Source organism: Palaemon carinicauda, chromosome 31 (genome assembly GCF_036898095.1).
Source record: "Palaemon carinicauda isolate YSFRI2023 chromosome 31, ASM3689809v2, whole genome shotgun sequence".
NCBI classification, from domain to species: domain Eukaryota; kingdom Metazoa; phylum Arthropoda; class Malacostraca; order Decapoda; family Palaemonidae; genus Palaemon; species Palaemon carinicauda.
In genome coordinates this window covers 23,766,825-23,783,843 of record NC_090755.1, presented here as the reverse complement: position 1 = coordinate 23,783,843, position 17,019 = coordinate 23,766,825, and the positions used below count along the sequence as shown (strand labels likewise).

Below are 17,019 nucleotides of genomic sequence, written 5' to 3'. Positions count from 1 at the left end.
TTATGATAACATTAATCTCTACCCCAAGAATCTACAGTTAGTTTAAATCTAATAAACACTGATGTATAATACATTAAAATGTATTATCTAAGCTCATAAGTACCTCCAGGCCCCTACAGATCAAATGGGGCATCAAAATTAGAAAATAAAAATTTTTCATTAGGATCCATTACTTCTCGCCACTGAGTTAAAATCATCATCATCATCATTATCATTAATACAGTAAATAAAAATAATAATAATAATAATAATAATAATAATAATAATAATAATAATAATAATAATAATAATAATAGATGATGCAAGAAGTAGCATGGTTTATATGGATGATTGAAATTTGGAATGGAACATAGTATATGAATGAATGAAGGGATTAAGTAAATTCTCTTCTATGGAAGTGAAAATTATATATTGAAAACTTCTCAGTAATTTGCATTTTTCCTTGCAATAATAATCTGAATCCTTTAATAGGATATGACTTCAGTTGAACTGAAACAGATGTTAAAAATTGAATGAGGTAGCTACAATTACCAGTGAGTGGCAGTAAGCCCCACTCACCCATCAGTCAGCAAATCCTTCACTTTTGAACTCAGGCCTGGGATTGGCGAGGTGGTTGAGGCAGGAAGTGCGATAAAGGACTCAGGTTTGTATAGTTACTTGGTACTAAAAAACACAAATTACTTTTTAAATTTGTAATTGGTTATTACAAGAATGCAACCATCATCCTTTAATAAGGAGAGACATCCTTAGGAGGGAGGAACTCCCTATAAGCCAATTTCTGGCTTTTTAACTCTCCATGGAAATCCTAGAACACCTGGTCCTATACAGAAGTAAAGGGGATGAATCCTGCTAACTTCAAAATGGTCTAATCATAGACATTGGGTTAGGCTTTGACCAAGGGTAAATGGTACTTTAGTCCCCGCAGAGATTCCGGGTGAAATAAGCCCCACTTCCTGATGACGTCATAGCCAATCATGTTCGCCTGCTTGAAATTTGTAGGGGGATGTATTGTGACAGCTGCTAACGTGGGAGTTAACGTGATTGGCTAAGAAGTAATCAGGGGTTGGGGGTGGGGTCTGAATATTACAAATTTTCAAAGTAATTTGTATTTTTTACTAACTATACAAAAACTTGAGTCCTTTAATAGCAGTATGCTTCCAGCAAAACTAGATAATGCTGTTAAAACTTTAATGAAGTGGCGTTTGTTAATGACCTGTGGCAAGAGAACAGAACTCTAAGCTATTCCCTTTGACCTTCAATCTAGGAATTGCAGGGTGATTGAGACTGAAAATGATACTTACAGGTTAAAATTAGAAAAAACACAAATTATTTTAGAAATTTTCATTTGTTCCTACATGAATACAAAACCCTCATCTTTTAATAGGAGATACTGTATAGGGAGAAGTCCCTATAACAAAACTAGCTGGTTTATTATCTCAGAAAAAGTCCAAGCAATTTGGTCTGTCAACCTCTTAATACCCTGGCACTGCAAATGTGGTGGCTGTTGGGCTAGGCCACTACCAGGAACTTGTAGAACAGTCAAAGAAAATCTACATCTGTGTGGAGGATATGTTGTCAGAATTTATGGTCATTATGAAAATGGGTTGCATACAATTGGCCAGCCTCCCTCTCTTTTGGGAGGATTGGGGAAAAACTCCTGAACAAAACTTACATGCAAGTTGTTCGATCACGTGGCTGCCCCACACCTAGCATCTGATCCAATCAATCTACCTCTCATTTTAGATTTAAATCATGACCACTATCTTAGACCAGATGTTTTTTGTCCTGCTAAGGAGCTACATTTGCTACAACATCTGTAGAACAACTACTACCAGGCCAAGGATATCGTTAGCCAAGGAGCTGCGAGTACTCCTGTAGGTAATGGGCAGAGCCAGCTCTGTTGTTACCCAACTCTTATCTTCATGAATATTGCCCCTGACAAGCCTTCCCTAAGAGTTGGGATTGATCTGACATGTCAGTTTGGTGCACTTAAATCAGGGATGCTCCCTTCGTCTCCTTTGATTGCTGTAGGAAGAGTATAAATATCCTTCCAGGACGGTAAGGAAAGTCATCCTGGTTTCCACTAGATCCTTCTTTCAGGGAAGAGATGAAGAAATTCTTGAAATCTTGAATGGCTGAGTTCTAGTTACTAACCACAAACTCCTGAAACAAGGTGATGAAGCTCTTCTACCCTGCAGAATATTTGTGACACAGGTGAATATACGCTGTTTCCTACTTGCTTTGTCAGGGCTAATCTAATTGAGGGCGGTCTTCAAGATCAAAGCCCTATCAGCTGTCTGTCACTCGAGTTCATGCGGGATCACTTGAGAGGCCTTCAAACTAGCAAAACTTTCACTGCAGTTTGAGATCCCAAGAACCTCCTCATGGGTCTAGAAGATTCTAGTGACGAATCCAGACCTACAGTACATTAAGTCCTAGTTGAAAACTTATATCGAGGCCTAGTGCTATACTTCACCACAGAGATTGAGGAGCTTCCCTGACAATGGAAGTAGGAAATATCTGTTCAGGATACCATTGGTGTATGGCAGCTAAGGAGAGATCAGGGTCCTGCTGAGCTTCAATGTCGTCTACCAACTGCTGAGTAATCGGCTAAATGTGAAAATGGGAGGAAAGGAGGAAGCGTCTCAAATTCCAAGGGATGTTGGAAGGTGTCTTCAAATGTTGTTGATGGACTGGGATTGGAGAATACTTGTTCGGCTGAGTGGCAAGCCAGTCGTGCAGTGGAGTAGATCTAAAGTGATAAACCCTTGTGCCAATCAATGAGGCAGAGAACAAAACTGAAGCTTACACCAAGTCTTTGTTGACTGGGTATGTTTGCTCAAACATTCTTCCTGCCTGGATTTAACTTTTGCACAAATCTCTTGTAAGTACCAGCCTTTCCACGCGAAATTGTTGACAGATCGGTTAGAGGTGAAACTCTGTAGATGAGGGGCAACAGCTTGGAATTTTGACTCCTCAGAGGGCAAGGTACTCCTAGTTCCCATGCTCCAGAGGCAGGAGAAGCAACACGTGTTTCCGTTTCTGATGGGTGAAGTTAAAAGCGTGGCACACAATGTGTGAAGCCTATTGTTAGTGAGGAGTCTTGTTGATGACAGTGAGTACTGTACAGTATGTGTTGTGGCGTCTCAATGATTGTCCAAGCAATCAAAGTGGTCCTGAATTTGTCGTCTCTTGAGAATTATTGGAAGGAGGGCAAAGAATGGGTGGCACTCTCTTCCCCGATAGAGGGTATGAAAGCCCAAGAACACCTGTATCACGTAAAGCTTGGTGCGGTACTCAGGGAGAAGTCATAGGTGACAAGCAGCTACATTGATCAGTCATCTTTAGACAATGTCTTCTTCTTCGAGTGAAAGCAGCAATAGGTGAGCAGCTGTACCGCATATCGATATGTACAATATATTCAGGAAAAGGAATGTTCAAGGTATCGTCCCACCTCTCAAATTAGGAGAGAATGTACGGATATCGCTTCGCCTAGCCAAAATTTCTCAGCACTATGCTGTCTCTCGTGAAGAATACCATGTGTGAGTAGTGATCTGGTACATGCGTAGTGTTCTTGCTCTTGGGGAACTGGTGCACAGAGATCTAGTGCGTAAGGATCCGGGGTGTTACATTCCCGGAACGTATGTGGTGATTCAAAGATATGTAAGGCTGGTTATTATACCAAATAGGATGCCTGACCTTATTCTTGACGGATGTCATGATTGACAAATTTGTTAATGAAACAAGCAAATAGGCAAATAAAGAGAAGGCTGAAAGGATTGCCACACAATAACACCATAATCTTGATGGACACCTATTTCTCATGAGAAAATCTAAATGTATTTAGGATAGCGTTTATTATGTATGGAACTTATTTCTGTCAAAAATGTGTTCTTATCAAAAGGATGCCCTAAAAATATATCTGAAAAGGATGTATGAAATTAAATTAATGTCTAAATATATGAAAAGGTTTGTAATCATTTTTTATATATGGCTCTACTTCTTTTCTTGTTTTCATAAGGTGGGCAATATTAGTGATTACAAATCCACGAACAAAGATATCCATTCCACACAAAACTATTTCTTATATATTTTTTTTTATTATTTTTCATGAGATTGTTTATTAAATTTACTACTCTTTTGACATAAAAAATCATTAAAATTTATCAAAAAACTATTATATCATATCAAGCAATCCAAAACAAAATTTCTTTTCTTTTAATTTGTAATTTTTAATATCTTCTTTACATTTGTGTCAGATTAAATTATAGATTAATAACCTAAATTTCAAGGACATTATTTCTATACATAAATATTGACTAATTTGTTTTGTAATAAACAAGAAAACACTAGTTTTATGGGTTTCATTATAGTTAACGACAGGGAAACCTTTCCTACTAGAAAAGTTTTTCCTACAGAAAAACACATATTTTATTCTAAAATGATACTTATTTTTACCGCATATATATTAGTAAAACAAACCTTTTCTTCTCTATACATTATTTTCTTGGATGTATAATAAATCCATTGAAAACTGCACAAATTATCTTTATCCTATACTACTGGAATATTTTTCATTTGTTTTCATAGTTCGATAAAGCTTAGAAGGTCAATTTAGGACAGGGTATGTAAACTTAGGATAAGGTAGGGTAGGGTAATCAAAATTAATTAGGGTAGGTAAGGTTAGGCTATGTATGATTATGATAGAAAGCGTCCTACGAATGCTCAAGGGAGCCTCATGTTAGGTTAGGTTATGTTTATTTCCCTTTTAAAATTAGGTTTTTCCAGTTATAACTGCTTGATTTTGAAAACCTATTGGACCATTAAAAAAAATTGAATGAAAAAATATGGACTTAAGAAAACCAAATATTTTCATCAAACCAGCTCTAACTACCCAGGAAACCCTCCTATGGTCTTCATGTGGGATTATATTCTATAGTATATCATTAGCTAGAGCACAATATCTCTATAATAGGTTTTGGACAATAATAGGTTTGAAGAGATCTCTCACATTGAGGCATTTCCAATGTCTTTACAATGTTCTAATATATACTGTACTATGCTCAAACAAAACCGAAATGACAAACTCCTGCTTTTATCGATTACTATTTCTATGGTTTCTGTTGGTATGACATTAACTAATTTATTTGAATAGAACAAATTCTTAAGAATTACCTTCACGCCTTTGACACTATCTTGGAGAACAGGAACAGGAATAGGATATGTTTTGACTCGTGAAAGGGTATGAAGTTGTTCGACCTTGTTATTTTCACTGTGATATTTAAAAACTTAAAAATATCAAAGACGCAACTTCACATCAACTTTCACAAAACAGGATATTCCTTTTTGTTCAATTATCATAAAAAGATGTTAAGTTTAGAAAAGTAATTTGGTCAATTTAATAAGATACAAGGGACACTTTCCCTTCTGCGTTCAAACAATCGGACACCATCAACAAATACAAATGTAAATTGATACATCACATCAGTCACATTGACATTGACATTTGAGCTTAATCGAAGACCCTGTTTCCTTAACCAGTCCTTGAATGTTTTTTAATCTTAATTAAAAATTCAAGACAATTATCTAAAGAATACATAAAATTCTATAAATTTGTGGCAAAAGCATTCTGTGAGGGCAATTATGGCATGTATGGGAATCATATGGAGTAACATATATGTAAATAAAATGCCTTGTTCGACTGAACAAGATGGATGCTATAAATGAAGCCCCATATATGATATACTATAAACTGAAGAGTCTGTATGATAAAAACAATGCAACACAGATTCATAATAAGATAAACAAATTCTGAACTAAATGATCGTGTGGTAAACCGAGGGTTAAACTGACGCTAATATGATCACATTAATGTTAAAAAGGGGGATCGTATAATAACACATATATTAATAAGTAAAACGCAAGAAAAACAGATGCTAAAGGGAAGGAACGTGTGATAAGAACATACGCTAAAGTGAGCGACCACAAAATATAATAAATGACAGTTATCTTATAAAATGAATAGCAAACTGATGGACCGCATATGAAGCACCATAATATATATATATATATATATATATATATATATATATATATATATATATATATATATATATATATATATATATATATATATGTGTGTGTGTGTGTGTGTGTGTGTGTGTGTGTGTGCGTGTGTGTGTGTGTGTGTGTGTGTGTGTGTGTGTGTGTGTGATAAAATAAAATGTCATGTAAGAACACAAAGACTACTGTGAAGGACTGGGTGGTATAATTCCTGTATTGCTAAATTGAAGGTCAACAAGATAAATGGAAAGCTAAACCACAGGATGTTGAATTGATGGACAATAAGAATTTCTCGTTTTCTAAGTGCTTCGATAATAATAATAATAATAATAATAATAATAATAATAATAATAATAATAATAATAATAATAATAATCATTATTATTATTATTATTATTATTATTATTATTATTATTATTATTATTATTATTATTATTATTATTAGTTAAGTTACAACCTAGTTGGAAAAGCAGGATGCTATAAGCACAAGGGCTCCAACATGGAAAATTATCCCAGTGAGGAAAGGAAATAATGAAATAATAAATGCTATGAGAAGTAATGAACAATTGAAATAAAATATTTTAAAAGTAGTGGCAACACTAAAACAGATATCTCATATATAAATTATAACAATACTTATTTTAGCCTCTTCAACATAAAAAGATTTGCTACAAGTTTGAACTTTTGAAGTTCTTCCGATTTAACTACCCGATTAGGAAGATCATTCCCCAACTTGGTCACAGCTGAAATAAAACTTCTTGAATACTGTGTATTGTTGATCCTTTTGAAGGCAAAAGACTGATTATTGGAATTAACTTCATGCCTAGTATTTCGAACAGGATGGAACTGTTAGGGAAGATCAGAATATAATAGATGGTCAGGATTACGAGAAATCTTATGCAACATACATAACGAACTGATTGAATGAAGGTGCCAGAGATTATTATCTAGAAAAGAAATTTAATAGGCAGCAAGTTCCTATCCAGCAAAATAAGATAAGAATCAACAGCTGAAGTCCAAACAAGAGAACTATACTCAAAACAAGGTAGAATGAAAGAATTAAAACACTTCTTCAGAATAGATTAATCACAGAAAATCTTTTTAAAATCTTCCTGGGAGTTTATACGACAAAATTATATATGTCCATATATAGACCTTGGTTGAGAGTAGGCCCGGTTCACCTGCTGTATAGAACGAATAAGGCAATCCTCGACGGAAGTAAGTAAATAAAGATAAACTGAACAAATGCGCGATTAAACAAATGATAACTGTGTAAACTCAATAATAGTCATAAGATAAAACGAATGTTAAGATGAGAGTAACCCAAACTAAATGGAATTTAATAACACGAATGCTAAATTGGATGACAATTTGCACAAACTTAAAACTTTTAGATCACCTCTAAAGAAACAAAAAGTGATGAAGAAAATCATTACTGACGATGCCTTGGGCTTATAGCATCCTACTTTTCCAGCTAGGGTTGCAACTTACCTAATAATAATAATAATAATAATAATAATAATAATAATAATAATAATAATAATAATAATAATAATAATAATAATAATAATAATAATAATAATAATAATAATAATAATAATAATAATAATAATAATAATAATGCTTAAATATATTATCAGTCATGCGTCTAGTCTACCTTTCGTAACCATTATTTGGGTATTCAAAATTTCGATATCCTATTTAGACGATTTATTTCTATTTCTTCTTTTCTAATACTCCCGTCAAGATTTTGGACGATAGATTAAGCAGGGATAGAGGTCTGAATTCATGTACTACTGGTATCAGATTAGTGTATGATTTTGTCCAGTTGCACTGGTTTTCCTCTTGTCCTTTTATAGCTTTTGCGTAAGCTAGCACACAGTAACTATCTTCAGATTTTCTTTATATTAATAGTTTCCTTATACATTTCCACTTTTAGTCCATCCGGACCAGTTTCTTGTCCTGATGGCGTTTTCTTTGTCTGTTTCTCAACTTTTTTTTTTCAGTTGTTTCCCAATTTTCCATAATTCCAAACTATGCTACAAACCCTCTCTTCGGTAAATATCTAGATGCTCTCCAATTTCTTACTCATAATTCTGATTCGTGTCTTGCTTTCTTATGTTTTTTTTTTCGTATTGATATTTCTCAGCTACGTTCCATTTGTTTCCTATGTTTTTTTTTCTTTTCTTTTTTAGATACCTTTCAAGTAATTCCAAAAATTCCTTTCCAGTAATTCTTAAAAATTTAATTCCAGTAATTTTCAAAATATTCCAGTCAGAAATTATCAAAAGTTTCTATTCAGTAATTCTAAAAAAAATCTTTCAAGTAATTTTCAAAAATTTCTTTTCAGTAATTTTCAAATATGTCTAATCAGTAATTAGCATAAGTTTCTTTTTAGTAATTCTCAACTATTTCTTTCCAGAAATTCTCAAACATATCTATCCCATAATTCTCAAAAAAAAAAATCTTTCCAGAAATTCTCAAACATTTCTTTCCCGTAGACCTAATTCTAAAAAATCCTTTCCTGTAATTTTCAAAAATTTCTTTCCCGTAATTCTAAAAAAAAAAGAAAATCCAGTAATTCATTTTTTATGCATGTTTAGACTTACTAAAATAGAGCCAATCGTAATTTGAACGTTCCATTATAGGCCTACCACGTGATTTCACCCTCATATTCCAGGTGACATACGGTGGTAGTCACCTGATGTTAGATAAACAATGTACAGCTTAAATGCAACCCACTCACAATGGTATCTGAAATATTCATATTTTTTTAGGAACAATCTCCTCTAATGGAATGTGTTTTCATGTTTACGTACGAACAAGATTCAACCTCTCTCTCTCTCTCTCTCTCTCTCTCTCTCTCTCTCTCTCTCTCTCTCTCTCTCTCTCTCTCTCTCTCTCTCTCTCCTTTCATGGGTCATGGTAGTTGCAGGCACTCTATCAATTAATAGATAGATGCAAAGCTTCTTAGCTTGTACTCTACATCGTATATACATACATATACCAAGGCACTTTCCCCAATTTTGGGGGGTAGCCGACATCAACAAAGAAACAAAAACAAAAAGGAGCCTAACAAGGGACTCAACCGAGTTCAGCTGGTACTGCTAGGGTGTCACAGCCCACTCTCCCACATTATCTACCACAGATGAAGCTTCATAATGCTGAATCCCCTACTGCTGCTACCTCCACGGTCATCTAAGGCATCGGAGGCAGCAGCAGGGCCTACCGGAACTGCGTCACAATCGCTCGCCATTCATTCCTATTTCTAGCACGCTCTCTTGCCTCGCTCACATCTATCCTCCTATCACCCAGAGCTTCCTTCACTCCATCCATCCACCCAAACCTTGGCCTTCCTCTCGTACTTCTCCCATCAACTCTTGCATTCATCACCTTCTTTAGCAGACAGCCATTTTCCATTCTCTCAACATGGCCAAACCACCTCAACACATTCATATCCACTCTAGCTGATAACTCATTTCTTACACCCGTTCTCACCCTCACCACTTCGTTCCTAACCCTATCTACTCGAGATACACCAGCCATACTCCTTAGACACTTCATCTCAAACACATTCAATTTCTGTCTCTCCATCACTTTCATTCCCCACAACTCCGATCCATACATCACAGTTGGTACAATCACTTTCTCATATAGAACTCTCTTTACATTCATTCCCAACCCTCTATTTTTTACTACTCCCTTAACTGCCCCCAACACTTTGCAACCTTCATTCACTCTCTGTCGTACATCTGCTTCCACTCCACCATTTGCTGCAACAACAGACCCCAAGTACTTAAACTGATCCACCTCTTCAAGTAACTCTCCATTCAACATGACATTCAACCTTGCACCACCTTCCCTTCTCGTACATCTCATAACCTTACTCTTACCCAAATTAACTCTCAACTTCCTTCTCTCACACACTCTTCCAAATTCTGTCACTAATCGTCCAAGCTCCTCTTCTGTGTCTGCAACCAGTACAGTATCATCCGCAAAAAAAAAAAAAAAAAAAAAAACTGATTTACCTCCCATTCATGGTCATTCTCGTCTACCAGTTTTAATCCTCGTCAAAGCACTCGAGCATTCGCCTCTCTCACCACTCCATCAACATACAAGTTAAACAACCACGGCGACATCACACATCCCTGTCTCAGCCCCACTTTCACCTGAAACCAATCACTCACTTCATTTCCTATCCTAACACATGCTTTACTACCTTTTTTAGAAACTTTTCACTGCTTGCAACAAACTTCCACCAACTCCATATAACCTCATCACATTCCACATTGCTTCCCTATTAACTCTATCATACGCTTTCTCCAGATCCATAAACGCAACATACACCTCCTTACCTTTTGCTAAATATTTCTTGCATATCTGCCTAACTGTAAAAATCTGATTCATACAACCCCTACCTCCTCTAAAACCACCCTGTATTTCTAAGATTGCATTCTCTGTTTTATCCTTGATCATATTAATCATTACTCTACCATACACTTTTCCAACTACGCTTAACAAACTAATACTTCTTGAATTACAACACTCATGCACATCTCCCTTACCCTTATATAGTGGTACAATACATGCACAAACCCAATCTACTGGTACCATTGAGAACACAAAACACATATTAAACAATCTCACCAACCATTCAAGTACAGTCACACCCCCCTCCTTCAACATCTCAGCTCTCACACCATCCATACCAGATGCTTTTCCTACTCTCGTTTCATCTAGTGCTCTACTCTACATCGTGTTTGAGTTTATTTCTGTAGCCATAAACAATAGTCTTACAGACATGAATTTTCGTTTCATCTATTTCTACCTTAAAAATAGCCGAGACAATACCTTGTTATCAGCTTTAGCAAACTATCGGGGTATTTTTCTTTCACATTCATGGCCGACTTATGTATTTAACTAGCTTTTTGCTAGAATTTTGCTACATAGCGTCTTTTATTCCCTGTTCTCTTAACTTTCCAAATATCGAGTATGAAAATAAATGTTTTGTATTATTTTCTCTTCTCTGTGGTTTCTGGTTCCTGGTTCCTGATTGCTCACTCTGTAAAATAAGTTTGCGGGCACTATATCACCTTATAGATGGGTGCAAATCTCCCAAGCTTGTTCTTATTATTGTAATTAATCTTATTTTAGATCTTACCAGAAATAAATCAATAATAAAATTATCAAACTTTACTTTCATCCCATTCTTCCTTGAAATCAGATAAGATAACACCTTGCAATTATCAAACTTTACTTTCATCCCATTCTTCCTTGAAATCAGATAAGATAACACCTTGCAATTATCAAACTTTACTTTCATCCCATTCTTCCTTGAAATCAGATAAGATAACACCTTGCTTTCATCAGTTATGACAACCTATAGTGGTCAGTTTGGACTTTTGAATTCTTCTTTCCTGTGCATTGCCCTACTTATAAATGCTACAAGATCCCTGTTAGGATTTTGCAACGTCCCTATGCCTATGTCTAGTTTCATTACCTGCCCTAATTTTGGCCATGAAAATAAATGTGCAGTAGTATCCTCTTGATTTTTGCACAGGTCACACAAATTATCTGCATATTTTCTCCTGAAATTTGCTTTTAAATTGAGCATATTTAATCTTTTCTTCATTACAAGGGCTGCCTTATCCAGATCCATTTCTCTGATATAAAGCTGTGGGCCATTTCCTTCTATAAATCATAACTATTTTATCACTTTCTTAATTTCTTCAATAGTTTCTTCTATTCTTTTTTTCATTTTTCTTTCCTTAATTTTTTCCAGGGTCCTTTTCCCCCGACTTCTTATTTCTTCAACTTCCATCCCATATTTACTACAGTGACTCCATATATAACCTTCCTTTAGTCCTTTATGACCGCACTTTAAAGTTTAAAGGCCACTCATGAATGGCAGAGGCAAGGGATAGTGGCATTGCCCTATCAAGCAGGACAATACCCTAGAGATTGACCATGTATACATATGATCAGCGCCCAAGGCCCCTCTCCACCCAATCTAGGATTAAGGAGGGCCAGGCAATGGCTGCTGAAGACTCAGCAGATACACCTATAGGCTCTACCAAACACCCCATCCTTAGCTCACAAGGATGGTCATGTTGCAGCTGCGAACAAAAAAACTGACGAGTTTGAGCGGGATCGAACCCTAGTCTGGTGCTTAACACTCCCTTTCTTATCACAACTCGCCATATAACGGCACCCCTACATCTAGCATGCATAACAAAAATAGAATTGTAAATCTAAAATTTCAATAATTAATAATGATTTATTTATCCAAGCATTAGCACAGAAATAACTTGAGTAAATCTAAAACAATTATGACTTAACTGTAAAAAAAAGAATGAATATACTTACGAATTGCCTTCACAAACATATCTTACAAAATGTTCGTAGGAATTACAATAGACAAAACAGAAGAACATGTGACAAGAATTAATTTAACGAGTGAGCCTCAGACAGGCTAAAAAAATGAGGCGAATATCAGACGGCATATACTCGCTTAAATAATTCATCTATAGAACTTACAGTTTCTTCTTCTTTTTCTTCTTTGCTTTCAGCTTTTTCCATTTTTATATAGGATGGCTGTTTCTAGTCAGCCTTCTCTATCTTCCCTTCCAGTATATCTTGTTCTTGTAGACCCTTTTTCCTTCATGTCATTTAATAATCTATCTTTCCACCTGAACGTTGTCCTTCCCCTCCCTCTTCTGCCCTCCACTTCCATGTTTATAACCTTTTTTACATACGTATACATCTTCTCTCCTCATAACATAACCAAACCATTTCAGTCTTCTTTCTTTAGAAGTTACAGCCATAGCAAGAAAATAATTGTAGTAGCAGTTAATTTCCAAGAGGCATAAGACTCGATAGAAAGGAGAAATTTGCTGGAAATAATCATGAAATATAACTAGGAGATAGTAAAGAGACTAAAATATACATTAAAAGATACAAAAACCAACTAGACATTCAAATCGTCACAAGAACACGACCAATGTGTAAGTAGAGAAAATTTTCACAAAAAGACACAGCTACAAAGTTGAATAATATAGCAATTAAAGCAATAAAAGTCTTAGCAGATATAGCAGGACTAAGTGGATCTACATAAAAACGCTGAAAACTATATCAGCATATGATAAACATATAAGTATAGCTTATTATAACAGAGGTTATAGCGGGTATAAAGAAAATAAAATAATCAGGAAGGAAAATACGCAGAGAAAGATCGTTTGGAATATAAAGAAAAGGGGCAATAAAATTCAGAAATATATAAATATGGTATCTTTTAAAAAAAACAACTAGTTTCTTGAAATACTCATCGAAAAACAACTACTTCTGAAAGACGATAGCGATGCCAGTATTTTTGTGTAACACAATTCATCGAATATAATGAGGAACGAACCAAGCTTTACATATATTGAACCATCAAATATATTGAATTATACAGTTATCGTCACGTAGCCTTCAGCGACCCGTGCCTCTCAATAGAAAATAGGAGCATCGTGCAAAGTAAAGACACAAAGAATGGGATTACGTTTGCTAAGTATTGCCAAAAATTATAGCACATATTTCTTATTTACAAAGCAGAATGTTTCTAAAAGTTGGCGGATTTATAATACTATAAATAGTAAACTGTTACTTGCAAAGTTTAAATCAAAGCAGTGCAATATGAGTATCTTAGTTTGCTATACGATTCCGCTGAACAAAGGAAAGACGAATACTATGAAGACCTGCTGAGTGCAATAGATGCAATACCAGAGAGAGATATAGAAATTGTGATTGGTGACTTCCATGCTAAATTTAGAAGGAATAATCAAGGGATAGAGAATGTGATGAGTGTTGAGGGTCTTGGCGAAGTTACTAATGAAAATGGGGCACATTTTATAAGTTTTTGTTCAACAAAGAATCTAATTACTGGGTGTACTCTTTTCTAACACAAGGAAATTCACAAATGTACATGGTCTTCACCATGTGATAATTACAAAAATCAAATAGATCACACAGTCATTAATAAAGAGAGAGATAGGACTCTGAGAAATGTAAGAAGCCATAGAGATGCCACACTGAATTTAAAACTGAAAGCAGCCAACAGAAATGTAGATAGAATATCTAGGTTTGACACAACTAAGCTTCAAATAGATGGGCACAGAGAAACCTTTGCAATTGATTGTAGGAATCGATTTACTGTTTTAGTGACTGCAAGAGACGAAGAAAATTAAGGAAGAATGGTATGATATTAAGAGCATATATCAGTTAGTTGGTAATGAAGCTTTGGGACATGTAGTTACAAGAAGAAAACCATGGATATCAAATGATACTTGGGATACTATAAAAAGGAGATAAAGATAGAAATTGATCGTTCAGAGTTTTTGAGGAAGTGATGAAAATTACAAGGTAGAGCATGCTAAGTATTTCAATATTAATAGTGAAACCAAAAGAAAAGCCAAGAATATTTAGACAGAAAATCAGATGAGGCTGACAAAGCTATGGAATCAGGGATTGGCATGTCCTACTGCAAGAATATCCTGATGTAGCACTGCTCAACAACGTCACAGAAGCCACTCATCTAAAAGGATGAATAGAAAAACTAAGGAGTTAAAGATGTAAGATTCGAACATTTGAAGACTATTCGCATAGAGTTGAGGGAAACGATATGTAAGACTGAGTGAGAATCGGAAAGATACATTAAAACCATAGATATCGTAGGATTAAAACGGCCGCAATAGGTTACCAAAGTTAGAAACTATTTATTGTTACAACTGTTGCTGCAATGTGTAAGTAAATCTAGATACTTATTATCATTATTATTATTATTATTATTATTATTATTATTATTATTATTATTATTATTATTATTATTATTATTATTATTATTATTATTATTATTATTATTGCTGCTGCTGTTGCTGTGTTGTTGTTGTTGTTATTATTATTATTATTATTATTATTATTATTATTATTATTATTATTATTATTATTATCAATACAGTGAAATTAATTTCTATCTGAGGACGATAGCGTTGATTTTCAGCCATATATTTACTACATCTAGTTGATAGGGCCCGTATACTTACTGAGAGGGAGTAGTCCTGATGAAAAATGTTTCAGGTGGGACTACACACGAAGTGCTGAAATGTGATCCTGAAGTTCATAGAGCTATTCATGATAATGGGGACACAGTTTTGTTACGATGAGGGTACTTTTAACATACGTGATAGGTACCACGTGATCACCTGCTACCACTGTCAGAGGTATGGACATCTTGAAAAAGATTGCAAGTCTAAGAATGATGATAAAGTCTGTGGGAAATGCTCAGTAAAACATTCCACTAGGGAGTGTAATTCGCAAATGTCAAAGTGTATTAACTGCACAAAGTTGAACAAATCAAATGAACACATAGTAAATTCTAGAGATTGCAAAGCTTATGACTTAGAATTAAAAAGACTAGCGGAAAATACTGATCATGGATACCAAGGACGTCATAAAATGTGGCTATGAAAATATACAATCTGTGGGTAATAATACTATTCAAATTCGAGAATTGATAAACTGGAAATATTTGGACACACTAGCATTATCTGAAACATGGTTAAATAACTTTGACAAGGCTAAGATCACTGAAATAACACCCCCACCCCACTCACATACCGAGAGAGAGGGTAGGTCTGGTGGGGGTGTCAAGCTCTTTACTCATAAAGGTTACTGAAATCTCAAAATGTTAAAAAGAACGAGTGTAACGGGCTTTGAATATATAAAAATAAACTTTACGCAATATATATATATATATATATATATATATATATATATATATATATATATATATATATATATATATATATATATATATATGTATATATATATATATATATATATATATATATATATGCATATATATAGATATATTGTCATGAGAGAAATATGAATTCAGTTCATGGAGACTTCAATTTTTGGATGGACGACTCATCAAATCCTGAAGCTTAGGCATTTAGTGAGTTATTAGAATCATATCAATTAGTGAATAATGTCGATTGTACAGCTACTTTAACTGGGCACACGTTGGACTTAGTTTTGAGTGATGGAATGAATAATATTGTATCTAATATAAATATTGAAGAGAAATGTACCATCTCCCCAGTACACAAACTTTTTAAGTTTAGTCTACCTTTACAAAAACACGTAGTAGTAAAGAAAAAAAACTTTAGACATAAATCATATTTTCTCCTACCGTATTCATTAAAGAAGTTACAAAGGAAATAAATGATGCTATCAATATTCCCTGTGATCACAATAACCAACGTTTGTTGGGAGCTATGTGTGTTAAATGTCTTACGACCACTTATAATAAAGTGATTAAAAGTGATTATGATACCATGTGCCAACTGATGGCATAGACTTTAAATATTAAAGACCAATGTCATTGGTTCGATCGAGAGAGTTTAGTGAAAAAGAGGGAAAAAAAACGTAAAGAAGGGTAGTGGAATCGATTAAAAACTGAAAGTGCAGTACATGGGTAGAATACAAAACTAAGAAGGGGCAAAAAAGTGAATACTACGAGAGAAAGATCCGCGAAGCAGCAACAGACATAAATAAGGTATATCGTCTCCTAAATGGTATAACAAAAAAAAAAAAAAAAAAAAAAAAAAAAAAAAAAAAAAAAAAAAAAAAAAAAAAAAAAAACTACCTGATGGATATAGTGACCAGGAACTAGCAAAATTTTTCTAGTATTCTTTAAAAACAAAATTGAAAGTATAACCAGGTCATTTTTAAATATGCAACATCAGATTAATGATACACCTGATACACAGTTAAAATGAATGAGATTTAACAATATAACACAATACGACATCACCAGGATTATAAAGAGAGCAAAGAAAACAAACTGCGAGATCAATCTTATGCCAATATGTTAAGTAATTGGAGAGAGAAACTTTTTCTAGCCTAGCTGAAATG

General features: G+C 34.4%; 1 protein-coding gene across 3 annotated transcripts in view; it reads right to left on the bottom strand.

Annotated features, from left to right (window-relative positions):
* Positions 1–17,019, bottom strand: part of LOC137624350 (equilibrative nucleoside transporter 1-like) — a 788,303-nt gene that overhangs the window by 203,606 nt on the left and 567,678 nt on the right. The window contains exon 1 of one of the 3 annotated variants that reach the window (XM_068355037.1): positions 5,176–5,437. The exons of the other annotated variants lie outside the window; for them this stretch is intronic. The gene's annotated coding sequence lies outside the window, so the exon portion shown is untranslated. Of the gene's footprint in view, positions 1–5,175; positions 5,438–17,019 lie in introns of those variants that run through there. 3 annotated transcript variants of the gene reach the window in all.